Genomic DNA, 13090 nt, shown 5'->3' on the forward strand with positions numbered 1-13090 from the left:
TCTTGCTTTTCCCTTTTAGTCTTGCTTTTCCCTTTCACTGCTGCTTTTCCCTTTCACTGCTGCTGTTCCCTTTTAGTCTTGCTTTTCCCTTTTAGTCTTGCTATTCCCTTTTAGTCTTGCTTTTCCCTTTTAGTCTTGCTTTTGCCTTTCAGTCTTTCTTTTCCGTTTCAGTTTTGCTTTTCTTTTTCACATCTGCTTTTCCCTTTCACTGCTGCTTTTCCCTTTCACTGCTGCTTTTCCCTTTCACTGCTGCTTCTCCCTTTCACTGCTGCTTTTCCCTTTCACTGCTCCTTTTCATTTTCAGTCTTACTTTTCCTTTTTAGTCTTGCTTTTCCCTTTCAGTCTTGCATTTCCATTTTAATCTTGCTTTTCCATTTCAGTCTTGCTTTTCCATTTTAATCTTGCTTTTCCCTTTCACTGCTGCTGTTCCCTTTCACTGCTGCTTTTCCCTTTCACTGCTGCTTTTCCCTTTCATTGCTGCTTTTCCCTTTCACTGCTGCTTTTCCCTTTCACTGCTGCTTTTCCCTTTAACTGCTGCTTTTCCCTTTCACTGCTGCTTTTCCCTTTCACTACTGTTTTTCCCTTTCAGTCTTGCTTTTCCCTTTCACTGCTGCTTTTCCCTTTCACTGCTGCTGTTCCCTTTTAGTTTTGCTTTTCCCATTCACTGCTACTTTTCCCTTTTAGTCTTGCTTTTCCCTTTTAGTCTTGCTTTTCCCTTTTAGTCTTGCTTTTCACTTTTAGTTTTGCTTTTCCCTTTTAGTCTTGCTTTTCCCTTTTAGTCTTGCTTTTCCCTTTCACTGCTGCTTTTCAGTTTCACTGCTGCTTTTCAATTTAACTGCTGGATTTCCCTTTTAGTCTTGCTTTTCCCTTTCACTGCCACTTTTCCCTTTAAGTCTTGCTTTTCCCTTTCACTGCTCTTTTTCCCTTTTAGTTTTGCTTTTCCCTTTCACTGCTGCTTTTCCCTTTTAGTCTTGCTTTTCCCTTTCAGTCTTGCTTTTCTCTTTTAGTCTTGCTTTTCCCTTTTTGTCTTGCTTTTCCCTTTCACTGCTGCTTTCCCCTTTCACTGCTGCTTTTCCCTTTCACTGCTTCTTTTCCCTTTCACTGCTTCTTTTCCCTTTCACTGCTGCTTCTCCCTTTCACTGCTGCTTCTCCCTTTCACTGCTGCTTTTCCCTTTCAGTCTTGCTTTTCCCTTTCACTGCTACTTTTCCCTTTCACTGCTGCTTTTCCCTTTCTCTGCTGCTTTTCCCTTTCCCTGGTGTTTTCCCTTTCACTGCCGCTTTTCCCTTTTTGTCTTGCTTTTCCCTTTCACTGCTGCTTTCCCCTTTCACTGCTGCTTTTCCCTTTCACTGCTTCTTTTCCCTTTCACTGCTGCTTCTCCTTTTCACTGCTGCTTTTCCCTTTCAGTCTTGCTTTTCCCTTTCACTGCTACTTTTCCCTTTCACTGCTGCTTTTCCCTTTCTCTGCTGCTTTTCCCTTTCCCTGGTGTTTTCCCTTTCACTGCCGCTTTTCCCTTTTAGTCTTGCTTTTCCCTTTCACTGCCACTTTTCCCTTTTAGTATTGCTTTTCTCTTTGACTGATGCTTTTCCCTTTCACTGCTGCTTTTCCCTTTCACTGCCGCTTTTCTCTTTTGATTTTGCTTTTCCCTTTTATTCTTGCTTTTCCCCTTTCGTCTTGCTTTTCCCTTTCACTGCTGCTTTTCCCTTTCACTGCTGCTTTTCCCTTTCTCTGCTGCTTTTCCCTTTTAGTCTCTCTTTTCCCTTTTAGTCTTGCTTTTCCCTTTTAGTCTTGCTTTTCCCTTTTAGTCTTGCTTTTCACTTTCCCTTCTGCTTTTCCCTTTTAGTCTTGCTTTTCCCTTTTAGTCTTGCTTTTCCTATTCACTGCTGCTTTTCTCTTTAATCTTTCTTTTCGCTTTCACTGCTGCTTTTCTCCACCGCGTAGCAGTACCTGCTAAAGGAGCGCTGCCTCAACACCACGTGCGTGAAGGCCAAGCACAAACAGACATTTTCTGTTGGGGTGACCTTCAGTGAGAACTGACAACTGAGGAGTGAGAGCGAGAGCAAACCCAGGCTCTGTGGGAAAGCATCTGGCGTGAGTCTCTGCTGCCAGCCTGCACTGCAGCAAGCACAGCCGTGGCTGCCAACTCTCACAGAGGGTGGATTAGGGATTAGAAAGTGCAGGAAGAGAAGACAAAGGCAAGGGCTGTGTGCTTGCAAGCCCTTGCTGCCTGCTAGGGTGCAGTCTTGTGTAACTTAAGTCTTGTGATTGGAATAACACCCACTACAGAGGGGTGTAAGATCTAGGAATATAAAGGTATGCTAAAGGATTCAGTAACTTTCTAGAATGAGAAATATGAGTGCAGACAATCAGCATTTCTCTCTAATTTAGATAGGTGATCTGACCCTGACCTGTCCTTTATCTAGCATGTAAGGCCATGAGAGGTAGCACAGTGGATTTTGCTGAAGAAATGGGCCAAATTTGGTTGGCTGCTCCACCTTTTATCTGTGAATTGCACGCATAGCAAGGCAAGAGACCCCAAAAGATGGGCAAAGAAGGAAGACGGACATCAGTTTTTATGTTGGTGCGCTGAGCCTTCACATGGGATTCTTGCACTTTCCCAGCGTCTGAACGGGAGTCTTGATTTCCAGACATGGGAGCAGATTTCCCATGGACATGTGGCTCACGGCTGACAGTAAGGCTGGTGTCCATGCGAGGATGAGCTTTGCTACAGAGGCTCAAGGAGATGCGGCAGTAATGGCATGGCCCACCTCTTGTTCCCCTCTTGGCAGGCTCTCTGCCCTCTGATGAGATTTCTTTGGCTGGGGAACTGCACAATCACTTCTTCCTTACCCAGATGCTCTCCCAGAACTGGTTGCATCTGGCTATCCGTGGAACTTCCAACTTTGCTGGCAAATACATTCAAAGCTTCAGGAGGTAGGAGGGAATGCATATACGAACATACACTTATGTATATCCATTTGCTACCTTGCAGGACAGTATCATCACAAGTGCTGTTTCTATGGAAACAAGACTAAAAATACAGAATAACAGAAATTAGAGTCTCATCTAACAAGTATTTTCTATCCTGGACAAGGTTATTCTCATTTATATACTGTGCCTGCACATGTTTGCATGGAGACGGGGTTTCATTTTGTTTTGTTGGTGCTCTCGTCTGCTCTTACATGCAGAGCCCCTCAGCAATAGTCCTGCTGTTATTTCTTCTGAAAAGAAATGCTGCATTGCATCAATATGTGCTGCTGAAGCACCTCAATGAGATCAAGAATTGACGTTAAGGATTCTTCCCCATCTCAGCTGCTTTGCAGCTGCGTCTCCAGGGCACTATAGCAGGTGCCCAAAGCAGGCAGCTTTTGCCCTTTGGCTCAGGGCAGCCACCTGCTTTGCTCCAGTGCTGGTGGTGTCGGAAGGGCACTGCAGGCACTGATCTGCCCTCACCTCACAGCTTTCCCAAACAGGCCTTTGGGGCAGCAAAGCACTGAAGCACCAACAGTGTGTTGTGTGAACCCCGTGCCCTTCCCCACTTGAGCTGCCCGGGCCCACTAAAAGCTTTAAAAACCCATGGAAGTGCTCTTGCAATTTGCATATAAGCAAGACTGCACTTCAGAAAATCTTACATTTTACTTCATAAACATAGGCATCTGCTGCTAATTAAAGTAGCAGCATATAATTATACCCTTTCTTATTAGTAGATATAGAGTCTGACAGTTGCTTAGATACAAAATAAGCGACCACGGATTGTCTTCTGCACTTTAACAAGCAGAGAGAGCAGGAACAATAGAAATGTAAACTTATTCTATATTATCTCTGGTAAGTGCGCCTGGGAAAAATGTTTAATCTCATTGGTAGCTTGTAATTTTAGCTGTAAGGTTCTTCAGCAACCCCTCTGTTTTCCACAGTAAAATACCAACCAGTTGGTTCCTTGCCCCATCCTTGGAGGTGTTCAAGACCAGGTTGGACGGGGCCCTGGGCAACCTGATCTAGTAAATGTGTATGTTTGGTGGCCCTGTTAGGCAGGGGGGTTGGAACTACATGATCCTCGAGGTCCCTTCCAACCCGGGTCATTCTGTGATTCTGTGGTTCCTCTGGGGAGAGCAGTGAAGCTCCGTGGGGAAGGTGTCGGGCAGGAGGAGTGATAGTGGAGCTAGTAGACACCATTTTTCAGAGACCCCATCTTCTGGCTTTTTATTCCCAGGGAAGTAATGTCTGCTTCCTGATTAAAATAAAACCAGTGCAATCCAGGATTGTCACTGTAGACAGAGGCAGATAAACAGGAGCAAAGTGAACTGTGTGCAGAGCGTAGGTAAGGTTTTTAAAAGGCGGTGATGTTGCCAAATGTGGTTGCCTTATTTTCTAATGGGTTAAGTTTGCAGCCAAAGCAGCCCGGATGTGACAAGATGGATCTTCAAAGTCCTTACTGCTTCTCGTCAAAATACTCATGACGCTGTAGTGAAAAATCACTTCCCTGCCCCACTGAATATGTCAGCTGCATCCTGAGAGGCACATTGCAGTGCGTGACCTTTTCTTTCCTCTTGTTCTGCTAATAACCCCCAACTTTCCTTGCTCGCAAATCTAAAACTCTGTTGATACACCTACAGTCTAAGTGCTCTTGTTATTAAACTGTAGGGAAGGTAATCAGAGCAGCTAATGCCACGATAATCCCCCTGATCCATACTGTTATCTTTGGAGATATCAGAAATTATGCTGCCTGTAAAAGCGATGATGTATGTTCTGGTTAATTCTGCACTGGGAAACATTTGAAGCTAACCTTCAGAGTGTTACATGCTGGAGGCTGCAATGGGATTTCAATTGCCTTTCTTATTGACTAACAAAAAGTGCAATATTTCTCAGCAGAAACCACTGGCTTATTTCTAAAAAGTCATAGTGATAATAAGAAAGTTCATTTTGGGAAAGGTCCTTCTTCCCTCTGCAGCACTGTGACACCTAGGCAAAAGGCCAAGGCTCATAGGGATGGGCAGCAGCCTCCCTTCCTTCTCCCTGTGTGGGGCGTTAGGAGTTGAAGAGAGACATGAAGCTTCCCTTTGCGATGTCAGCTGGAGCAGAATTTTGGGTATGGCTTCCCGTGCTCTGAAGACAGATTTGGTGGGCTGTTGCTGTTCTCTCTTTTCTGAAGCATCACCAGTTTTAGGTTCTGCGTTACTGTTTTGGCAATGATGCCAAGGAGATGGCACAAACACTTTGCCAGCCTACTTGGTGCTTTCCAAGCTGGCCAGATCTACAGCATGGGCATTGCTGGCACACCTTCTGGTTCAAAGTTTTTCTGCTATGGCAGCACTGGGATGCCAGTGGAGAAAGGCCAAGGCAACTCTTTCTCTCGCTGTGCCAGTCCCTGGAAACCACCTTGCCACCTCCTCCCAGCCTGCACACAAACCAATTGATTTGCTCCACTCTCTGAGCCTCCTGGCAGCCCACTGTGAGCTGACACAAAGGAAGACCCACAGATCAAAAGAAACCAGCACAGAGACAAGGGGAAAGCATTACAGGAAAGCAAAGTGCTGCAGTGAAGTTCTCTTAGCATCTTTTTCCATCTCTGTTTTTGTTACTGGGCGATTTCCTTTTCATTCCCAGTGTGATAGAAACTTTATCATCCCAGTAACATTAATTTGCTAGATCCACCCCTCTCTGAAAGACTCCTGACAAGAGGACTGCATGGCAAACTCCTGTGCTCTCTGCCTCCCCATCGAGTTTCTCAAATATTCTGATGTTGTCTCAGAAGTGCCTTTCTTCTGCTGTTTTTGTTTCTCAGCGTGAACTTTATGGTCCCCAGAGGTAGATTCAGAGCTTAAAGGTAAGTGAAATGCAGTGTCACTGGGTGTGCTTCAGGCTCTTCCGCATGAAACGCAGAAACAACAATCTCTTCACCTCCTTCCAAGCATAACTAAAGCCCTATTTTCAGTAGGACAAACTCATGCAAAAATTCCATAAGGTTCTTAATAGAGCCAGCTGAGTTTGCTGCTCACCCTTTCAATCCGTGGGCATTTGACAATTGTGAGATGATGTTATTTTAGCGAGTATCTGACAAAGCATCTGGTAAATTTTGCCCCCCTGTTTTTCAGGAAACCAGATTTCAAGGTAAGGTGATCTTAGAGGTTGCCTATTGCAGCCGTGCTTGACATTTTGGCTGCAGGCAAGACATGCAAGTGCACGGCTGTGCTGTGCCAGAAAGGTATTTCTCTTTTGTTCTTGGTGTGAAGTCTCATCTAACTCAAGTACAGGTGAAGAGGTTACCCAGTGTTAACAACAGTGGGCTTTCTCCGTGCCTGCTTGCAGGTATAGGTTCTACTAACAAACCATGGGAGACTCACATGTGGTAAGAAAAGCAACCTCCAATGAGCTTGCATAGTTTCTCTGTTCCTTACTATCCCGTTTTTTTCATGCACTTTTCATTACAGCTCCTTTTTTTGTACTTCACTGATCCCTCATCCTTTTTAGAAAGACTTTTTTTTTTTTTTAAATAGCTTTTAAAAATACAGCTTTCTTATAAGATGGGCTCCTCAGGCAGCACGCCTCCCTCGAGACAACAAAGTAGGCATCTCACACAGAGCCCTGAGAGGCTGTGGATGTCCTGCCCATCAGTTCACTGTTTGCTTTCCCATCACCCTGCTGAGGATTCTGCTACTTCAGTGATGCTACAGCAGCAAATAGACTTCGTCTGTTTTAGGCCTTCGCAAGGCAAAGGGTGACAGCTCCCAGCTGTCTGCACAGGGCTGCAGGAGGAGGCTCTTCATATGAGCAAGTGCTGCCCATGGATCAGCTGGTGCAGAAACATTGCTTCCACAGGTCCATGAGCTCTCTGTGCTGGCCAGTGTCTGTGTGGGCTGAGGAAAGGGGCCCAGGGGAGAGAGGCTGTAAGGTGGTTCAGTACCAGAATAGGAAGGGACGTCAGGGAGCATCATTTTGGCTGCACCTGGGGGCTCCTGTGTGGGCTGGTATAGGGCTGATACCACTTCACCACATGAAGGGGCTAGGCTGAGAGCCCCCACAGCAGATGTCTCTCCTTACATACACATTACAAGTTGCTGTAGATCCAGGAATGAGTTCCTAGTGCAATGTGTATGGTCTGGGAAGGAAGGTATCTGAGAGGTGGAAATGTAATCCTCCAGCAAGAGTGGAGGTAAAACATCAGTGTACCAAAGGGCTTTTGTACATCCCCATATATGCTGAAGCAATATTTAATTTGTGCTCTCACGAATGCACAGAGCTCATCAAAACTGTAAATGCAATCAGCTTTTGTAAACTGACTCACAAGACAGGAGGAAAACTGGGGACCTGGGAACTGCTCTGGAGACTCGGCATATCATCTCGATAAACTGCCGTTACCATCAGTGCATCAGAGAGCCTAGAGCAGGGTCCTGTTGGCAGTGTTTCTCTATTGGCTATGGGATATCTAAGAGCTACAGCTAACTGATTCCTTGCTGTACCTCAGTGTATCTAGCATCTCCAGCATTAGCAGTATGTCTGCTAAAAGGCGACTTGGAACAATCTGAAATACAATAAGTGCTGTTGTACAGAAAGCTGTTTTTGTGTCTGCAGTCCAGGAAAAATGGGTAAACACCTATACTGTCACAATGGGGTCATGTTGTTCCCTCAATAAAAAATAGGGTTTTCGCAGCATAGGTTGCTAAAATTTGCTAGTCACAGCATATTTGAAAAAGAGCCTCCAATTTCCCTGTTAGCTAGTGCTCTTTCTCTGCCATAAACAGTAATGCTCGATCAAACATCTTGATGCTGTTATAATGAGCTGTACCTAATACCTTAACGAAAACATCTGTGTAGGCTAAAAGGGAGAACAGACTTTCTGGCTGTCAGCAGATTTAGAGCTCTGTATCTGATGCAGTCCAGCCAGATAGTCTCTGTTCATATCTTTCCCCGTTGGCTTTCTTCTTTTCCTACATCTGCTCAGGTAGCTGTTCTGCTTAGGGCTGTGCCACCTGTGGAGAGGAAATCCAGCAGTGATGGGAGTTAGTGGTTTCTTTGCAAGCCCACCCCATGTGCCATGTCGTCCTGTTTTCCCCTTGAGTAGACCTTTGATTTCTCTTTTTTGCAGGCTGCTTTCAATATTCTGTTTCTCCAGATACTGGTGCCCTTCTCTTGCATTCTCTGTGTACCCCCATGCATGTAGTACCTCATGTAGTAGCACGTAATACCTCATTCATAAAATTTCCCAGGCACGCTTCTAGACCCAGATAGCAAGGGCATTTGTTAACTGAGACAGGATTTCAACCTGTGTGATGCAGTATCTGTGGAGTTGACAGAGCCTGCGGAAAGCTGACAAGAGATGATTTCATTCAACTGTGAAGCCTTGAACCATGAAGATCGCAGCGCTGCTCATCCTTTCAGAGCACTGTCATCATTTGATAGATTAATCAGGGTTACTTAGCAGGGATGCTTACCTGGCAAGGCAATTCCTTAGCTTTTGTACCCCTTGAGTAAAAAACTCAAGAGCAATGAGCAGCTGCATCTGGCTCCAGCAGCACTATTAAACTTCAATACCAATGGGGTATTTAGTGAAGGGTATGAGGGCTCCATGTCTTACAGTTGATTTTTTTCTCCCTTGAAGATACCTCTGTATTTTGTCTTCGGTGAGGTGAAAATTTCACTGTAACCCGCATTGTTGCATCTGATAATATTTACAGAGCTTTCTGCCTTAGTAGCCTTGAAGAAATTCCTGTCTCTGGTTTATATTTGCTATGAGCAGACCAGTGCATGTTACCATTGTTGTTTAAAGGATATTTGTGCTTCAAGACCTTTTGTGTAGCATCTCTTTCCAGCTTTGGAGTCAGACTTTCTGCTCCTCCCCTGCAGGTCTTCATGCTTCCTAAAGCGTGCCCGTGGGCACAAGATGAAGCACACACGTACCAGTGTCCTGAGGCTCAAATGCTTTCTGTCCTCAGGAAAGATCCTGAAAAGCCTTTTCCTAAGTGAAGCTCTGGCCCTTGTTTGGGTTGGCTATGAGCTGGCAGAGACAAGATCCTTAATGCTACCTGCATGCATGCTTAGATTGGATTTTATGGCTTGTGAGCCTTCCTGCAGCCCTCTGTGTGGCAGCCTGACATTTAGGCTTCTTTCTTCTTCCATCTTAAAGAGGGGTCAAAAGCAAGTTAGCTTTCTGCCTTCTTTCTTATCTGATCTGGTCTTTGTACCATGATCTGAGCTTTTGTCACCTGCGTGGACAGCTTATATTAACACTGATTTTAGTTTCCAGCCTTTGATCTGCTCTCTTCTAGCTATTAATCGTCTTATCTCGTTCATCAGTAAGACTGCTTTTCCCCTGAGGGGAGATATTCTCTTCCTCTGCCCCGTTTTCCTTTATATTACTGCTACAGCATGTTTGCAGTGCCTGAACTTGGCTCTGCATTGTATTTTCTCTAACTTCTTGCTTACAGATGCAGATTATCAAATAACATCCCATCTGCAAATGGACTCTTAATTTAAGCTTCATAGTATCTGAATATCACCACGCTGCAATCACATCAAGACTGAAGGGAGAAACACGTTTTGCAGAATGGCAGTGTTGTATTTCAGATTGGAGTCAGCCTCTTGTGAAAGCAGCCAACACTTTTGCTCCAACTGGAGCATACTGATGCTTCTCTTCTGTGACTCACTTGAGGCTGCAAATCTAGCTCAGTAACATCTTATTCTTGGTAACAGTGGTCTTCAGAATCCCTCCAGTTTTGGAAGGCTTGTATCACATTTTTTTTTCCCCAAGGACTGAGCCATAGGTGGGCTATGGCTTCTAGGCTGCAGACCTTGTGTATGTTTTTATAAACCTAAAGGAAAGAACTAATATCTTTCCTAAACAACTTAGTACAAGCTGTGCTACGTTACTTGAATACCCTTTCCAATTAACATCTTCTGTGTACAATTCTTGAACGGCCACTAATTTGTGTTTGCTCCATTTTAGTGTAGCACTGTTTAAGACATCAGTTTATTCATTTAATTATTTTAGCCACAGCAGTGGCACTCCCAAATATACTTTTGTTCCACTGTCCAGGTAGCTTGTCAATGTGCATATTGTTAATGCTTTTGTTTTCTTCTTTGCTTTCCCTTCTTTTTTTTCCCTCCTGCAGTTCTGCTGCAGTCAGCCCTAGAAATATCTTGAAGCATAGATTTCTTCTCTGTGCTAATTCTTTAAATGCCAAAAAGTCTTCCTGCTTCCATATGGAGGCTTTTAAGCTTTTTCTTATGCAGAAAACAAACATTTTCTGACAGCTGCAGAGGAATTCAGCCTGCTCTGGCATTTCAATACAGACACCTTTTTGCTTGCTAGATAACCACTTTGGGATGAGAGGTAGTCTTAAAAGTAGAATTTTATCGAGTATTTCCTTCCTTTCTCATAACAAAATTCAAAGCCTTTGGTCTACAAATACATATGACTTGTACCTGCCTCACTGCTGCTGAGTGTTAGCAGCAGGGTGCAATGAAGCCCTGTTTTCCTGAGTTACAGAAGGTCTTCTCCACCTGCACAGAGGCTTTTTCACCTCCCGCTAGTGCTGTGCAGTGGGAATCAGGGCTCATTTGGAGCAAGTGTAGGTGACCTCTGGGTGCTCACAATGCAATGAAAATACAGTAACCCCAAATACAGAGCTTGCTGTACCTAACACATTTACACATTTACTTTGCAGATCCCTTTGTTCAGATTCCTGTTGCACAGAGTGATATGCTTTATCCTGCATAAAGATGGGTCACGCTGCTCCTGGGAGTGCAGGCTGTACAACTTTCCACTCTCTTCTGAGAGCATCGTGCCTGACAAGTCTCTCTTCGATCTCGCTAGACCCTCAGTAGCTTCCAGATATCCAGACAAGAATAAATGCCAGGATGTTCTTTCATTCTTCATTGTCAAAAAGGATTGCAAGATCATTTTTTCTACAGACTGACTGAACTTGCTCTATCTATCCAAGCCTTTTCCATCTTCATATTAAATTACTTCCTCATATTTCTACATCGGGCTATGATGAGTACAGCATATGGGAAAGTTAATAATGAAAAAGCAAAGAAGTTAAAAGTAAATCTGGAGTTTTAAATTTATTCACGTTAAAAAGCCAAGTGCTACTTTAAAAATTATTTCCTATGTTTTCACAGTGTTATTTCAAAAAATATCTCCACTAAGAAAGCTAAAAATCAAATGTGAGTTGAAACTTTTTTAGTTTCATATGATGTTAATGAAGAATCTGGGCAAAACAACAAACTCTGAACCCAGATTGCAAAGTCTGTACAACCAAAGGAAACAAGGGGGGGTACCTACTGGGGGTGATGGCTGACAGGCAAACCGAGAAGAACGTGAACCCCAAGTACTTCAGCCAATAGGAAAAGGGGGAAGGGCTCACTACTGTTGGGCTATAATGATAAAATAGAGGCTGTGTCCCTCGGTACTTTGAGACATTCCACAGGGGAATGCCCCAGTGAATTCAAAATGAGAGAGCTGAAGATTCGCCTCTGTCTCTTTTTGGGATGATTGAATAAGCCTGCTGGAGCAGAAATTTTCCAAACAACTGGTTCAATGGTTCACCCACAGGTCTTAGGAGAATGGGAGGAAACTGGGGAGAGGCTTATGCATTTCTTTCTGCCTTTCTCTTGCCTGTGACACAGAGGTAGTACTGCAGCATGCAGAAAGGCTGCTCTGCTGAAGAGTGCTGAGCACACTGCCAGCTGCAAAAAATGACATAGTGTGAGATTTAAACAAGAAAAAACAAATTAGTTCTCCTCACCCTATCTTGGAATTTTGAGGTGTCTGTGGGACTATTTTCTAAGGGCTGGAGGGCTGGAGGTTTGTGTTCTTTTCTCTCCTTTTGCTTTTTAAAAGATAGCTAAATTTCCTGTGGGATTATGTGGCTTAAAAAGCCGTAAGAGAGGGAAGTCTGAATCCTCGGGAGCAGTCATTGCCCTGCACAATGCAGAATGTGCAGGCAGGTGGGTAGGAAGGCTGTTAGTGTACAAAGATTTGTCTTCGTGCATTTTCATCCTGTGAGGACTGTTCAAAAGCTGCTCTTGTTTAAGGCAATTGCAGAGATTATCATTGATGAAGAGTGATTTAACAGTTCGTAGGTGCCATACATTCACTGTGCTGGCAATCCGGGCTCTCCAACAGCCTCCCCAAGGGCGGGCCTACAGCTGGTAAGGACATGCTTAGAGGCGGCATTTTTTCTGACTACTAACTTGAAAAAGTGGTGAACTACTCCTTGGTGTGAGCAAAGGAGGGACATCAGAGAGTGAGGGTGGCTGCAAGACCCCTCCCAGTGCCACGCTGGCCCCTCTGCCCCAACAGCTGTGTGAGGCCTCACCTGTGGCCTTTACCCACCCCTGCCTAGGCCCTGTTTCAGCCCTTCTGAGGTCTGCACCAAAGGATAGCTGCTACAGATCATGCAGGTATGTGTATGTATGCTGTTTTGGTGGGTACCTAGCTCAGTTTAACACAAGTTTGGTTGGCAAAAGATGTCTGGGTGCCTCCTCTCTCCTGCTCCACCATGCAAGACTTGCGCTATGCAGGACACATGGCTGGAACTTGCCTGCTTGATGTGCTAAAGCTAGCCAAGTCTCTGTTGTGTCAGCTTTACAAGCCAAGAGGAGCTCCACCTGAGTCTTTCTTTTCCTTTCTCTGGCCAAGATATCTCAGCCCTGGAGCTGCCAGCTGGGGTGTGGGTGGTAGCCGGTGTGCAGGACTCCACCAGAGCTCGCTGCTTGCTTTTCCCAATGTTAGCAGGGTGAGCTGAAGAGTTTGAAAGGAAAGAGGATAACTTCCTCAGTTGGAAACTAGGGGTGTTGGTAACTCTGGGAGTCCTTTCTAGCCTTGTATTTCCCATCCCCTTCCCCTGTGGGAAACCTGAAGGAGCAGAAGTAATCTACTTCCCGCTGCTTAGCTGTATTTATTTTCCACTGCCTGCCTCTCTGCCTGCAGCACCACTAATGTTCCCAAAGCACCTGAAGTCATTTATTTTCTACCTCTGCCTATGGCAGTGGTATTGCACCCTAGAAGGTTTTTCTTGAAGCCTTCTGGGCTTTGTTGGGTGCGCTCTAGGCATGTGAGAAAATAAATGGGCATAGAAGCAGTATGTGTTA

At 44.8% G+C, this 13090-nt stretch overlaps 1 long non-coding RNA gene across 2 annotated transcripts in view; it reads left to right on the forward strand.

Annotated features, from left to right (window-relative positions):
* LOC146755625 (uncharacterized) overlaps nucleotides 1-13090 on the forward strand; it is a 41317-nt gene that overhangs the window by 2736 nt on the left and 25491 nt on the right. The window contains exon 1 of one of the 2 annotated variants that reach the window (XR_014937956.1): nucleotides 11826-12400. The exons of the other annotated variant lie outside the window; for it this stretch is intronic. This is a non-coding gene — a long non-coding RNA (uncharacterized LOC146755625). Of the gene's footprint in view, nucleotides 1-11825; nucleotides 12401-13090 lie in introns of those variants that run through there. 2 annotated transcript variants of the gene reach the window in all.

This window comes from Coturnix japonica, chromosome 31 (assembly GCF_054131305.1).
Source record: "Coturnix japonica strain WE chromosome 31, WE-NBRP24, whole genome shotgun sequence".
Lineage (NCBI taxonomy): Eukaryota > Metazoa > Chordata > Aves > Galliformes > Phasianidae > Coturnix > Coturnix japonica.